The 15,995-nt window shown below is 46.8% G+C and overlaps 1 pseudogene; it reads right to left on the bottom strand.

Moving 5' to 3' along the window:
* Positions 1-7,347: 7,347 nt before the first annotated feature.
* On the bottom strand, positions 7,348-14,631 carry LOC117193856 (annotated as a pseudogene).
* Positions 14,632-15,995: the final 1,364 nt, after the last annotated feature.

The raw sequence follows: 15,995 nt of genomic DNA, 5'->3' as shown, positions 1-15,995 counted from the left end.
GAATGTTAGTCTAATAGCTATCTTTCTTGCATGTTCGCGTTTGGTTCGGCTACGCACCGCGCGTCATGCGGCAGCGCCCCTCGGTCGGTTGGGCGGGAGGAGGGCTGCGTTTTGCCTGGGATCCGCGCGTAACAGCCTTCTGCTGGTGTCACACGGGCCACTTGACGGTGCAGTAACTGCATCGCCTCTTGAAAGATGCAGTCATTGCATGTCAACGTCCACAAATTCCATTTAAGAGAAAAATGCCAGGGTTTACTGGGTATGTCTGGAAATATGTCTATGAGGCTGGATCCCTTCGTCCTACACTTCGTCCTGTAGTCCTCATTCCATTTGTATACTAAAAAGTTCCTAATTTCTCTTTGAGCCTCCTTGTAGCTGTATTTTATATTTATTGTAAACCCCTCACTTGTAGCAGCTTTTGCTGCTATGTCAGTCTTTTCGTTGATGGCCACACCCTTGTGACCAGGGACCCATAGAATGTCAAGTTTCTGAATGTCTGATTGGTTAATTATGTTGTGAATATCATTCACTAGGTACGAGTCTGTATTCTTATTTTTAATTAAATTAATAGCTCCTAATCCATCACTTAAAATCAAAGCCTTTTTGTAATTATATTTAAGACATAGTTCGCAGGCCTTTTTAAGGCCTACGAGTTCGGCACCTACTGAGGATAATCTGTTTTCTATTTTGTACTTGTGGATATTTCCACTAGGCCATTCTACTACTCCTATGCCACATGTACTTTCTGTAACTGAGGCATCTGTTGATAGAATGTTCCAGTCGTCCTTTCTGTACTTGTTCAGAATCTCATAAAATATAGTGTTTGCTTGTGTCAGGTGGCACCCCAACACACCTTCTGAGTGATTTAGCTTGCGCTATTTCTATATCTTTACTTGCTCCAGATCCCATGTCTGAAAAACTTGTGATAGCATATTCTTGTTTTGTTCTAATAAAAGCTTTGAAGATGTTGGTACTTGTTTTAGGTTTTATACCTGATTTGATAGTAGTCGCAAGCTGGAGGAGTCTGTTGCATTTTTTTGTTTGTTCTTTAACCATTTTTACATGACTGACATTTGACATGTTTGCGCTAATCAGTCTGCCTAAGAAACGGATATCTTTTCGATTTGGTATAGGCACATTTCTAACAGAAATATTTACCGCTCTGACCTGCCTTTTTCCTACATTCATTGCTGCAGATTTGCTTGGATTGAAGCTAAAACCGAGATCACCACATAGAAGGTTAAAGTCATTTAGTTTTTTATTAAGGTTTTCAACCGCTACAGTAAACTCTCTGTTGTGAGAGATTATAACGAAGTCATCTGCAAATTGCATCATATGAGTATTTATATCACAGATCTGATGTAGTCTTTTTGTGTATACATTAAAAAGGAGGGGCGACAGACAAGAGCCCTGTGGGATTCCTCCCTGAACTACCTGAACAGCTTCCCCTATTTTCAGTAGGCTCATAGACATAAAACCATAGCTCGCAAATAACTGTTGAAACTTTCGGCGTGTCTGATAAAAACCTCTCATTGACGAACACATTGAGAAAAGGGACTGAAAAGACCCGATCAAATATGTTTTTGCTCAACTCGCTCTTCGCTCAAGCAAAGACCGATTTTTTCACTTCTCTTTTGTTCCTGTTTTTCACTGAGCATCTTGTCGCGAGCGAACGAAAAAAGTGTCTTTTGCGTATGTATGCGTGCTTGTACGTGTGGTGGCTGTGGCAACGATCACTTGCCTTCGTGAATTGTGTCAGACACTGTCCCAAACCCAAAATGAGCCTGTTCCTGAACAACTTTCAAAAATTTTTACTGATGTGGAGAACTTTGCTATGAACAATGGCCGTTTACCATTAAATGCCGATATATTGCAGCTTTTTAACGACATGAAGCTAAGATCACCACACTTGAATTCGCTCGCACAGGTGGTGCTGGCTACACCGGCCACTCAGGTATCGGTCGAAAGAGCCTTTTCAGCACTTCATTATATTTTGAATGAAAAACGTTGCTCTTTAAGTGCGGAAAATATTAACTCATTGTTAGTGGTTAAGCTAAATTCGTATTAATACAAAATATATACATACATATATACATACATCCATATCCATGTCTCTTCAGTTTGCAGAAAATTCGCAAATAAGTATAAATATTACAATAACATAACCAAAAAGATGCGAAAAACATGAATAAATAAACATAAACACGAAAAAAAAACTAAAAACACTTTACTCAGACACTTTTTGGGTTCTGCTCATCTAAAGACACTTTTGCTGCGAGCGCTTGACCAAAGTGTCTCTCTAAGCTGTTATTGTGAGACCCGATCGTGTGTCGGGCTCAACCGAAAACCCGAAACACATAACACAAGCGAAGAGACAAAAAGTGTTCTGCTCAGTGAGAGACCGCTTCTGCGTGGTCTTTTTCGGTTTTGTCAGTGACGAGACAGCAAAGGGATAAAGTGTTGACCGTCGTTTGCGAGCTATGCATAAAACTGATGATCCAGTCAATGTATGTTTTAGGAAAACACTCATTTTCCATTAGTCTTTTTAAGAATTTCAGGTTGACACAATTGTAGGCATTGTTGAGGTCAACAACCACAAGAGTAACGTGTTCCTTGTTCTTTTTCTTTGCCGCTACCACATTGATGACATCATTTATGCACATCGCTGCAGACTTGTTTTTTTTTTGGTATGCATAAGATTTGTAGGGTATAATCTTGTTTTCTTGTATATGCTTTTCCAGCCTGGCTTTCACCATGTCATTTACTGTCTTGGCTAGAACCGAAATGAGGGATATGGGTCGAAAATGTTTTAAGTCAGTCAGATCCATGTTTTTTTCGGTATTGGTACAATTCTGATAGATCTCCATTCGACTGGGAAATCGCACATAGCCACTCGACGGTTGTAAAAATGTACAAGTTCTGTCTTTATACTAGTGTTGAGAGCACTCAGCATCTCGTATGTGATGTGATCTATTCCTCCTGCCGTTTTTCTGTTTCTGACTAACACAGCCTCTAACTCTTCCAAGGAAAAGAAAGGATTTTCATTGTTCTTGGTTGAGTACATTTCTTCGTCTACATCCTTTGCTTCTGAGGTTATTTGTTCGTTAAGGAATTCCAGGTATGGCCCAGCTTTGTCAGGGTCGAAAATTTCTGGGGTGTCCTCTTGACAGTTTTTTAGATTTCTGAAGAATCTCCAGGCTTCTCTTGAGTTCGATTTTACATTTAACTCTGTTAACTTCCTGGCATAGCTAGTTCTTTTGGCAATTTTAACAGATTTTTTCCATTTAACCTTGAGGTTAACAGCAGAACAATAATTTTGAAAGAAGGGTTCTGAAGCTGCCTTCTTCTGCGACTCTGCAAACTCCCTGAAAAGTTTGGCTAAATTCTCGTCCCACCATAATTTTGGACATTTGTTTGTGATTTCATAAGTAGCTGCTTTTATTTCCTGTTGGATGTTCTTCGCTAAATTATCCATATCTTTGTCGGCCTCAAACTGGCTTAGCTTTTTCAGTAGCCTGTTTTTGGCAAGGAAAGTTTTGAGTTTGTGTTGATATCCTGCTGTTTCAAAGGTTATTGGGTGATGGTGGCTGCCTCCTAGGTAAAACTTTTCGTATTTCCAATTCTCTATATGAATACCCTTTGTGAAAGTTAAATCGAGTACAGCCCCTGATGTTGAGTCGATGTGTCTTCTGAATGTGAGACTGTGGTCATTTGCTAGACTGTAGCCAGCATTTGACATAGCTTGCATGAGAAAAGTTCCCTTTCCACTGTTGGTTCTGTCTCCAGAAAAGGTATGTCTTGCGTTAAAATCTCCTGCAATTATGACTTTTCCGAATGCATCTAAATATTCAAGGAAATTGTTAATCGCTTGCTTGAAGGATGCAAGAGACAACAAAGGTTCAAAATATACTGAGGTGATAAAAAATTTATCTTTGTTGTTGATGGTTCTTGCTATAATTATATCTTGCTCTGTCTCATATATCAGTCTTTTAACTCTTAATTCTTTTTTGTAGGCAATCGCCACTCCTCCATAACCGTCCTCTCTATGTTTTTCTAACATATTGAAGTTGGCTAGTTTCCTAAAACGGAGATCGTGAGAGAAAACTTCAGCCAGAATGGCAAAGTCGAAGTTTTCATTGTTTAAGTAGAATACTAGGTCGTTTTTATTGGCTTTAATAGATTGAATGTTATGTTGTAAAAATTTCATATTTATTTAGATGTTTTAAAATGGTTCGTTTCTCTCTGTTTGTTCATTTTTCTGTCTGCATTATGTTCCATATTGTAATCATTTGTACTGGTCACTTTTTTTGATGGATGTGACACATCATTTGAGTCGACTAAACGAGACAACATGTCAACCATCTGTTGAATGGTAAATTTGTTTTCTTTTAGTTCTTTGTTTTCAAAAAATGGTACGTGATTACTAGAATCGCTGGTATATGATTCTAAGTGATAGTGGGGTTTTTGTGCAGGAACCAAAGGTCTCTGCACTAACCTGCTCGCATAACTGTGTTTTTTTAAAACTTCATTTGCTTTAACGTTTTTGTTTTGAACATTTTCCTCATTTATGTCTAGTTTCGGATAGTTTTTTTCATAATTATCTAACAGCGAAAAATTTTGATGGATTGAGTAAGTGCTAAGCACTTCCTTACGCGCGATTTTTTTGATTGTCATTATTTTTTTAATGTCCATCTCCTTTTCCCATACTGGGCACATCAGTCTGTCCCTAGCTGAGTGATTTTTCCCATTGCAAAGGATACACTTGAGACCACTGCACTCCTCGACTCCGCATTTATAGCACCTCCTAGCTGATTTGCATCTGGTCGAAGTGTGACCAAGTCTGCCACAATTATAACATTGCCTTACTCTGGGAACATATATGCTTACTTTCATCCCACATATCCCAAAAAGAGATACCTTTTCTGGGATGTCTGAACCCTCAAAACCAATTTTGACTGTTTCTAATGGTATGAGCTTGAATGTTTCGTTGTTGTCATCGGTTGTAATTTTCTGCCTTCTTGCTAATCTTTCAATTGACTTAATTTTTATGTTAGAAGTAATATTATCCATAATTTCATTCTCAGAAAAACCGAGGGGCACCCCTTTAATTACTCCATAGGATTCCACATAGTCTTTTGGTATAAATACCACTAAATTCATTTTTTTTAACCCCTCATTTAAAACTAAATCATTTGCTTCGCTGAAAACCTTAAAATAAATCTTGTATAGTGTAGGCGCAAGAGCTACGATTTCTTTAATTCCTTTGATTTTAAGGGGTCTTATTTTTTCAAAAAAGAATAAGCCATTTTTGGTGTTTTTGTTTTCGAAGATGGTACTGTTCTTAGTCGATACTAGTACAGCCGCATCACCGATGTGGCACTCACTATACAAACCTGTTTCTCTTTCGATACCTACATTTGATGGGTTTATAATCGGATTAGTATTTTTATTCAGTGTTTTAGTCATTTCAGTATTTCCAGTAAAACCATTTATGGCATTTGTGTGAGAATTGTGAACGGTCACACCGTCAGAAGCCTCCACCATTTTGTTACTGTCATCGTCTATCAGCATTTTGTTATTTATGTCTGTATTGGTGTTGTCGCTTTTTTGTTCCTTGCGCATCTTTTTTGCTGGGTACTTTTCGTTAGTCAAGCTGTCGAATATGTCCTCTTTCACACCTGAACACAAAGCAGTGAAGTTTTTTGCTATTGTTTTTTTGGTTTGAATTTTGCCGCTTTTTGCCACCTGATCAGGGGGTTTCAATTTGGCAGACACCGAGTGACCGGCGTCCGCCATACTTGCTGGTTTAACCAGATTGCCAAAGACTTACCTCTCCTTTGGGAAATGAAAAGAGGAATAATTTATATATTGATGAAGATTTGTATGAAATAAACAATGATCCAATTTTTACAATCACTTTTAATTAAGCCTTTGTTGCTTACGTAAAGTCTCCCGAGCGCCCCTCCGAGCGCGCGAGAGCGAGTTGAGACCGGAGCGCACGAAGTTGGCACAGTGCGCGGCAATCGTCTGCTGCTGGCCTGAACATCCTCCCCCCCCCCTGCAGGATGCAAAGCCCAATCGGTGTCTATGGCTGTGTGCATGCACCGGATACGATCCATTCGAACACCGTGCTCTGGGCCACAGGAAGGCCGTCCTCGCGTGCCAGGAACCCGGGTTGGATCACTTTCGGGTAGACGTCGGCGCCTAAGACCAGAGAGATGGTGGCTGGTCGATGGAATTGCGCATCTGCGAGCTTCAGGTCGTCAAATCGAGCCCGGATCGTATCGCTCAAAGGTCGGATCGGCGTGCGGATGCGCAAACGGGGCTCGACCTTCAGGATGGCTTCCAGTCGGAAGTCGCCCGTCTTGGTACGAATGACCGCGGTGCACACCTTCTCGTTGCCGACGCGCGTAGTGGGTATCGTGAAGGCGGAGGCCAATGAGTCGTCAATGCAGCTCACCGGCGTGCATGGGTCGATGAGCGCGCCGGTTTCGAAATCCTTCGAGCCCGTATCCAGGACCACCAGCGCCGTCGGGAGGATATTGAGGCTCCTATGTTGTAGAAGGGAGCTTACGGAGGGCGCCGGGGTTCCTACGACGGGGCGGTTCACGGGGTGACGGGGACGGCACTCAGCTTGAGCCGCTGGACTCGCAAACGATGAGGTCGCGGTTCCTACGACCGGTCGGCTGACGGGCCGACGAGGACGGCGTTCGGCGTGAGCCGGCGTAGATGGCGGCGGTGCAGCCAGGTCTGGACGGGCTGGGCGACGAGGGCGGCGTCCGGCGTGGGCCGATGTAGCTGTCGACTGTATTCGCGAGGCTGAGCGGGCTGGACAGCGAGGCGCGGAGATGTGGAGTAGCGTGTGGTGGTTCTTGCCACACACCCCGCACAGCCCGCCTCTGAGGCAGTCCTTCCCGGAGTGCTGGTGCGCCAGGCAGTTGGCGCAGTATTTGTTTCTCAGGACGGCTCGGAGCCTCTTCTCAGGGCTCAGGCGCAGAAACACATGGCAGGTCCGTAGCGGGTGTATTCCTGAGCAGACTCGGCAACGGTAGGTGCCTCTACCCCGTGGATGCCGGCTCTCCCCGGTGCGGTTGGCGCGTGAGCGCGGGGCCATGTCTGGATACGATGAACTAGGAGGAAGGAAAGTGGTCGAAGAAGTATTAGTAATGAAACTTGGAGCTTTGGAAGGTACATTCGCGTTATTCTTGGACGGAACTAGGGCGTTCTACTGGGAGGAGAACGACCTTTACAACAGGCCTTTTAAGGACCCCGCGGGCAGTAAGGATATCTACCACACGGACTCTGTCGGACTCTGGACTCTCCCGAGCCGCCTTTCGTTGGAGGGCAGGTTGTCTTCTTTGACGACAACCATATCCCCAACCTGGAGGTTTGGCGTCGGCGTCTGCCACTTAGTGCGCTTGTGGAGCTCTTTGAGGTATTCCTCTTTCCACCGCTGGCAAAACTGTTGGGTGAGCGCCTTTAAATGCTGCCATCGATTGATTATTGATTTAAGGTCACCCTTTATTTCGGGTTCGGCCGTGGACATCAAGGGTCCCCCGGTAAGGAAGTGCCCGGGAGTAAGGGCCAGCAACTCAGTTGGATCTTCGGACATCGGCGAGAGCGGCCTGGAATTAAGGCATGCTTCGATCTTTGCGAGAAGCGTGGAAAGCTCTTCGAAAGTGTACTTCCGAGTGGACGTGGCTTTGTAAAAGAGAGTTTTGAAACTCTTCACCCCGGCTTCCCACAGACCTCCCATGTGTGGAGCTCCTGGTGGGATAAAACGCCACGAAACCCGGTGATGGCTGTACGCATCAGTTATCGAGCCCTTGAATGCTTCTAGGAAGTCACGGGAAAGCACCTTGGCGGCACCAACGAAAGTTTTGCCATTGTCGGAGTGAATGCGCTGCGGATACCCTCGTCGTGCGACGAAACGAGCGAAGGCTGCAAGAAATTTCTCGGTCGTGAGATCCGACGTGGGCTCCAAATGGATCGCCTTCGTGGAAAAACACACGAACACACACACATACCCCTTGGTTATCAGGCACGCTCTGCCTGTGTAGTTCCGTATTTCGAAGGGACCCGCGTAGTCAATTCCGGTGTGCGTGAACGGTCTGGAAAAGGACGTTCGTTCTGTAGGAAGATCACCCATCATTTGGGCTTGCAACTTCTGTCTGTGGATGACGCATACCTTGCAGGAGTTTACCACCCCCTTCATGAGTTTCTGAACCTTGGGAATCCAGAACTTGGATCGGATAAGTCGCACCATTAGTTGGTTCCCGCCATGAAGAGTTATCCGGTGGGTGAATTGCGCGAGAAGGCGGGATAGCCGGCAGCGGTACGGCAGAATAATGGGATGCCGTTCGTCGTACTTCAGAAAGGTAGAAGTTGCGATACGGCCACATGCTCTTATGAGCCCATGTTGGTCTAGGAACGGGTTCAAATTCAGGATAGAACTTGACCTTGGCACTGGCCGCTTCTCGCTTAGGCAGTGATGCTCTTGGGAGTATTCCCTGCGCTGAGTCTCTAGGATAAGAGTGCGCTCAGCTTCGGTAATGTCTTCGCTTGCAAGGTGGTCCTCTTGTCCGGTGACCAGCTTCCGGCAGCGTTTTGTGAAGCGAAGGACATAAGCACGGACTCGCAGGGCTCTCTCCAGATTGGAGAACCGATCGAGGAAGTCTTCGGATGGGCTCGGTGCAAAATGAACCTTCAGAGCACGTTGCTCGAGGGTTATCACGGGATCGACCCCGCCTTGGGCTGGCCATTGATGCCGGGGCCCTTGCAACCACTCTGGTCCGTGCCACCAGAGTTGGTTCTCGACGAGCTCCTGTAAGGATACGCCCCTGCTGGCGAGGTCGGCGGGATTTTGTGCGGACGGAACGTGCCCCCAATTCTCGACCCCGGTGGCTTGCGAAATTCTGGTCACTCGGTTGGCCACGAAGGTAGTCCAGTGGCAAGCAGGCTTTTTCAGCCAGAACAGGACTATAGCGGAATCTGTCCAGAAGTAACAGGTTGTAGGTGCGCTTGGCATATTTGGCAGGATAGCCGTCACCATTTCGGACAGCAGCACGGCGCCGCACAGCTCTAACCGGGGGAGCGATACAGTCTTAACGGGTGCGACTCGTGTTTTCGCGGTAAGCAACTGCACCTTGACCAGGTGGTCAGTCTCGATGCGTACGTAGATCGCCGCACCGTACGCCTTTTCGGACGCATCGCAAAATCCGTGATGCTCGACCCTTACAGCTGGTTCGGAGCCAATCCACCTTGGAATGCGGATCTGGTCGAGAGCGGAGTAGCTCCGCAGAAAACTCTGCCAGCGCTGACGCATCTCGGTCGGAAGATCTTCGTCCCATCCCACTTCTTGCAACCAGATCTCCTGCATGAAGATCTTTGACCGGACAATGAAAGGCGCCAACCAGCCCGCAGGGTCGAACAACCTTGCTATCTGGGAAAGCACCGCTCGCTTGGTATTGGATGCCGTAGATGCCAGCTCTGGCGGAACGAAGAAGAAATCGTCTGTTGTCGCCTTCCAGCGAATTCCGAGAGTCTTGGCTGTGCGTTCTGCCTCGAGTTCAAGGAAGTCGGTGTGAAGGAGATGGTCATTCGGAATGGTATACAGGATATCCTTGTGGTTGGACGTCCATTTTCTCAGTGGAAACCCGGCAGAACTCAGGGCGGCCTGTAACTCGCGGATAGCTAGTTGAGCCTCAGTGGGAGAGTCTGCTCCCGCTAGGACATCGTCGTCATACAAACAGGACCGAATGATGTGACTGGCTCTTGGGAATCGGGACTGGACATCGTCTGCAAGCTGTTGCAACACCCGGATGGTGAGAAAGGGAGCACAATTGACTCCAAAGGTGACAGTTTGCAACTCATAGTCGCGTATCTCGCCCTCCTTGTTGCGAAACAAAATTCGCTGGAAGGGGGTGTGCTTCAGCATTGAAGACGTACCGGTAGTAGCGCCACTTCAGGATCTGAAGGGTTAAGTCGGACTGGAGAACAGGGCCGGGGTGCAGAAGGTCATTCAAGCTGATACCGTTAGTCGACGGGCTGGATGCGTTAAATACAACGCGGACTTTCGTGGTGGTGCTATCAGGCTTGAAGACAGCGTGGTGCGGCAGGTAATAGGTTGAGGACCCATGAGTCGGAAGAACTTCTGTCATGTGTCCAAGCTCTAGGTGTTCTTGGATCACGGTGTCGTACTGCTCTTGTAGGGGACTGTTTCTTTTCAAGCGATTTTCGTTTCTTAGGAACTGGGCCAGCGCGGTTGCCCTTGAATACCCCAGATCTGATCCGAGATGATCTGGGTCGCGAAACGGTAACGTGACGACGTATTTCCCGCTTGGCGTTCTTGACGTAGTTCGGAGGAAATTTCTTTCGCAGTACGAATCCGACTCGCTTTCTATTTTAGTAGGAATGTCCTCCACCTCCCAAAACTTTGTGAGGAGTTTGTCTAACGGAGTCTCTAGCTCGGTGGAAATTTGCGTGGATAAGGATGCGACCCTGCCTTGTACCGTGTTTGGCACTGGGCCTGTAAGAACCCATCCGAAAATGGTCTCCTGTCCGAGGAGAGATCCACAGATGTTCGTCTGTGAGCCGCTCAAGAGGATGGATGGAAGGATGTCGGCACCAATCAGGACATCTATTTGTGAGCTTGCGTAAAATGTCGGGTCTGCCCATGGCAGGTTCGGCAAGTCTCGCAACGAGTGTTCCGGGATCGGATGGGAGGGAAGGCTGCCTGATAGTTCCGGCAGGACATAGGCTGTGGCGTCCAAGTGTAAGCCCGGCTTAGTCGGGGAGCGGATGGAAAAATGGCAGAGCTTCTTGGACTGAGCGGATATGGTCTGATTGAGGCCCGAGACCTGTGCCTGGGCGAGTCGGAATGGCAACTTAATGATCTGGAAGAGACGTTCCGTAATGAACGTCGCCTCGGAGCCCGGGTCGATTAGAGCGCGGGCGCGAAAGTTTGTCCCCAAGTGGCAAATATTAATAATAGCCGTGCCCAGGAGTACCGCCCTCTTGCCGGAGGCGAAATAGCTCAGAACGCTAGTCTGAGCTTCGGCAGGAGTCGGAAGTGGTACGGAGTTGGGCACGGATTGGCTGGAAACTGGAGTGCCACGGTGCAGCAGCGTATGATGCCGGTATCCACACGTGTTGCAGTTGTGGGCGCTTTGGCATTCACGAATCTGGTGACCTCTTGCGAAACAGTTTAAGCAAAGCATTTTTTGCTTAATATAGCTGGAGCGAGCATCAGGTCTCATCTGAAGGAATTGAGGGCATACCCGGATCGGATGGTTCTCTTTGGAGCAAAGTCACACGTTCTCCGCTTCGGATCCACAGTTGTTCCGAACGAGTGAACCCGCCTTGCAACAGGGCTCCCTTGGGAACGGAATGTGTTGGGATTGCCCTTTGAACTCTCTGGCATGGGTAGACTCGCCCTGGAGTGGGCCTGAGTCTCCATGCCTGGATGGCCATCCTCAGTCACCTCGAGGGACAGGTACCGCTCCGCCAGGAACTTGTCCATAGCGTGCCAGGTGGGAATTTCGGACTTGTGTGTCACGGACTGCTCCCAAAGCTCCAAAGTCGCTTTCGGCAACTTCGCGGATTTGAGGTACACTAACACTCCGTCAGCGAAACTGCTGTCTGTGGAGACCTCGGAGTGGTTGAGTGTCGTAAGGCACTTGTGGACGGCCCTCTGAAGCTCTTTTAGCGCTGCAGCTGACTCGGTGCGGATTTGGGGCAGACTGAAAAGGATCTTCAGCTGGGCTTTGAGTATCAGCCTCTTGTTTTGGAAACGCTCACTTAGGGCGCTCCATGCGGACGCGAACCCTTCGTTCGTGAGTGGAGCCTGTGCCACTATGTCGTGGGCCTCACCGCTTGTTTTTTTTGTTGAGGTGGAACAGTTTTTCTACTGGAGCCAACCTCGGGTTCTCTATATAGATGGCGGTGAACAGGTCTCGGAACGTGGGCCACTGCTGGTAGTCCCCACTGAAAACATCAGTGTCACATGGAGGAAGACGGCAACCGCCGGAAGTCGGCACTTGAATGGCCAGTTGAGGCGTGTGAGGGACAGTCGGGGGTTCGAGCTGATCGTCAGTTCGGCAAGGCATTGCGCTTAGACCGCGTAGCAGTCATCGTACATCCCCTGGACGTCAGCTGCCCCCTCTGGATCTACTTCCGTTATCGCCTCCACACAGGCCTCGAACTCCGCGTCCACCTTCGCCCACAGGCTTCGGAGTTGATCTCGATGGACTTGGGAGACCGAGCGGGTTGGTGTGCTTGCATCTGGAGCGCTGAGCTTCTGGTCGAAGCGTGTCAGTCTGCTTGCAGCCAAGGCAAACTTAGACCGTGCGGAACTGGCGACCGATTGGGCCATAGTGCTCGGAACAGTGCGAGGGACGACCGAGGGGAGCAACAAGGCCTCAAAGGCATGTGGTGTGTGAGCCCTGGACGTGGTCGGACCTCGCTCAGCTGGGGCCGGACGGGAAGCTGTGGGCGCAGTGATTGAGCCGTTGGAGCTGGGTGGATGGGTCAAACTCAGCGAACTCCCCCGCCTAAACTTCTTGCGAGATTTCTTCTCACCAGTGGGCATGGTTAGCTGATGGATTTGCGATAGCGCGTATCAGAGTCGCAAAGCAGGTGAGCGGAAATGGAGAAGATGAGGTTGTGAACGACGAACCGTGGTTATGTGGCCTTGGCGGGATTTATCGCGAGTATTTATATAGTAGAAGTCGGGCACCGTGGCCGGAATATATAAATATAAAATACTACGATCAAATAAAAAACAAAGGGCCAACCAAGAGCGACTAATAAGGATGAGCAATGATATGGATGCACAAGGTACCCCTATATAGAGTCGGTTGCAAACGAATGTTGAAAGCAATATACCCTCGAAGTGCTGGGTAGCGCTACACTTGGCGTTCCGTTACGGTCAAGCGCGGCACCGAAAAATATTCTCCCACCAACAACAGCGCAAGCAAACGGTGGAGAAGCGAAAGCGAAAGGAAAAACGAAACGAATGCACCGCTGCTGCTGCTTGTATGTGTGTGCGTATGGATGTAAGTGCTATGTACCGTGGCTTGGGTTGGCGACCAAACTTTTTGGCGAGATGTAAAACAACGGTTAAAACGGTGGATGACCGTTTTATATGCAATATGTATAACTTTAGAATGCGTACGTATGTATGTATATGTAAGATAAATATATATGTGGTGCCGTATGTATGGATCGTGTCTTATTTTTGTTGGCAATATAATTAGTTAAATACGGAGACGCAGTGATTTATTTTCTCTATTTATAAAACCGAAAACCGATGGAGCGTTGAGCATGGAAAAAAAAACAACAAACCAATTGCAAGCATATGAATTTATGATTGTTGTCAGCCGCTTGGATTGCGTTGCGATGTGTACATGTGCTTGTATGCATGTGCATATGTCAGCAACCAAAGCTCAGCTGGTAGCTGGGAGAGGTAGGAATATATACACTGGATCGGAGGTTGACCGCAGGAGCTTGCTCGGATCAAATTAAACCTTTGGAGAAGTAGGTGGCCACAACCGGTGGGAAACGTAACTGAAACTAGGCCTTACGATCTATGCTCCATGATGGCTTGAGCGCCGGGTGGATCGTGGGTCGTAAAGTCTCCCGAGCGCCCCTCCGACCGCGCGAGAGCGAGTTGAGACCGGAGCGTACGAAGTTGGCACAGTGCGCGGCAATCGTCTGCTGCTGGCCTGAACAATATTTATTATTGACATATGAAAATGGTAAATAATAAAACTTTTTTGCTTAATTTATCGCCTTCCAGAAATTATAGAAATAAAACTATTATTCAAATATCTTTAATAATTCCGCTTATTCCCCAGCGCTGGATTAACCGTAATTTCGCTTAACAATGTTTTGCAGCCCATTTTCGATCACTTATGAACCAATACACTTGACCAAAATCAGCAATCAGCTTGTAGAAAAAACAAACATGCTTGATCGATCAAACTAAGCTGAGCTGATTTCAGCGAGCTTTTTCAGCCCTCAGCTCAGCTCAGTCTGCAATGTGCGCACTTGCACCGGTGCAGTGTGTTTGTTTTTTCAGAGCTTATAAATCAGCTATCAGCTCCGATTTCTGCTCCGCTTTCAGCTATAGTGTGCGCGAGCCCTTAGTATTCGATGTGTCCTGCGACATGGCTGTAAATGGCATTTCTACACGATTTCTACATTGGTGCATTGGAGAAGAGGGTGAGTCCATAAAGCGTCTTCAAACTACTGGAAAATACTAAAAATACCAATCAGTGTGACCGCGGACGCGGAATGCACCAATTGCAACGCGATGTATTCCCGCGCAACAATCGATCTCATCTCAATTAAACCAGTAACCCCATACAGTATATATTCGTAGATGTGCCAGTTCATACACCGAACATGTTGCAAACGAACTGTCTAGATTAGATCACAGGGTCTTCGGCTACCAGCGCCGCAGCCGAATTTTTTGTTCACGGGAATAACCCCCCCAATTCATAAGCCGCCGAATCATAATGATTATTTTAAATGATCTCTTCCTTCACAGAGAACTTACGAGTATGTACCCTACGCTTTGCCACAAACCGAGTCGTATTCGATTTCCCCCTACCAGATGTAGGACTCCATCCAGCATTACCAAGCATTACCGAGGCGTAGTCGAGACAGACCGAGTCCTATCCCAGCAGGACAGAAGCGCACCCCTTGCAAGATCCGAACCAAACAAGCCATCGTCATCCTTCGATCCTTCGAAACCACGGGAAACCAATCTAGATAGATATCGTTGTTAGGTTTAAGGATATACATACGCGTCTATTCATTTATATAATAGATAAGATATTTTCCACTTGTTTATTTATTTATGTTAAGCTAAGTTATGATAAATAAAATTATTGGAAAACCATCCTTGCTGTATCCTCTACTGGGGAAACTATCCAGATTACAAAACAACGTGGCACGCCACATTGGTTCACAAATAGCGGAGAAAAATAAATATTTTTTATTGGGCAAAATGTTCTTGATCCTTGATAAGGACTCCATTGAATCAGGGACTTTTTTCCGATCAAAGGAAGCCGTCGCACGCCTATATCGGCCCACAAATAGCCTAGAAAATGTGTAATGTTGGGGTTGCTGGAGTCCTTACCGAAGGATCAAGAAGATTTATCTGATCCCGGAGGTCCGTGGCACGCCTAGATCGGCTCACAAATAAGCGAGAAAACAAGATATATATGTATGGAGCAAATATCCTTGACCCTTGGTCCTTGATACGGAATGCATTAGATTAAGGAAGCAATTCCGGCTACGGGAAGCCGTCGCACGTTTAGATCGGGCCACAAATAACGGCGAAAACAAGATATATATGTCTGTAGCAAATATCCTTGATCCTTGGTCCTTGATAAGGAATGAATTAGTTCAAGGAAGCTATTCCGAGTACGCACGCCTAGATCGGGCCACAAATAACAAAAAAAACAACAAAAGTTACTGTAAAAAAATTTTTTTGTTGTACAACTTTCAACTTGTGACCGCTCAAATAGCCAAAAACGGGAATCTCAAACCTGGGATACCAGGCAAACAGAAATCAGCAGAAAGGCGCTATAAAAAATACCCGATACTCAAAATGAGTATTGGGGTATATTAGATTTGTGGTAAAAGAATCGTTTCCGACTCCATAAAGTATATATATTCTTGATCAGCATCAATAGCCGAGTCGATTGAGCCATGTCTGTCTGTCCGTCTGTCCGTCCGTCCGTCTGTCCGTCTGTCCGTCCCCTTCAGCGCCTAGTGCTCAAAGACTATAAGAGCTAGAGCAACGATGTTTTGGATCCAGACTTCTGTGATATGTCACTGCTACAAAAATATTTCAAAACTTCGCCCCGCCCACTTCCGCCCCCACAAAGGACGAAAATCTGTGGCATCCACATTTTTAAAGATACGATAAAACCAAAAACGCAGAATCGGTGAGGATGACCATATCTTTTACAGTGCAAAATCTG

Source organism: Drosophila miranda (genome assembly GCF_003369915.1).
Source record: "Drosophila miranda strain MSH22 chromosome Y unlocalized genomic scaffold, D.miranda_PacBio2.1 Contig_Y2_pilon, whole genome shotgun sequence".
Classification (NCBI taxonomy): domain Eukaryota; kingdom Metazoa; phylum Arthropoda; class Insecta; order Diptera; family Drosophilidae; genus Drosophila; species Drosophila miranda.
This window is presented reverse-complemented; position numbering and strand designations above follow the sequence as displayed.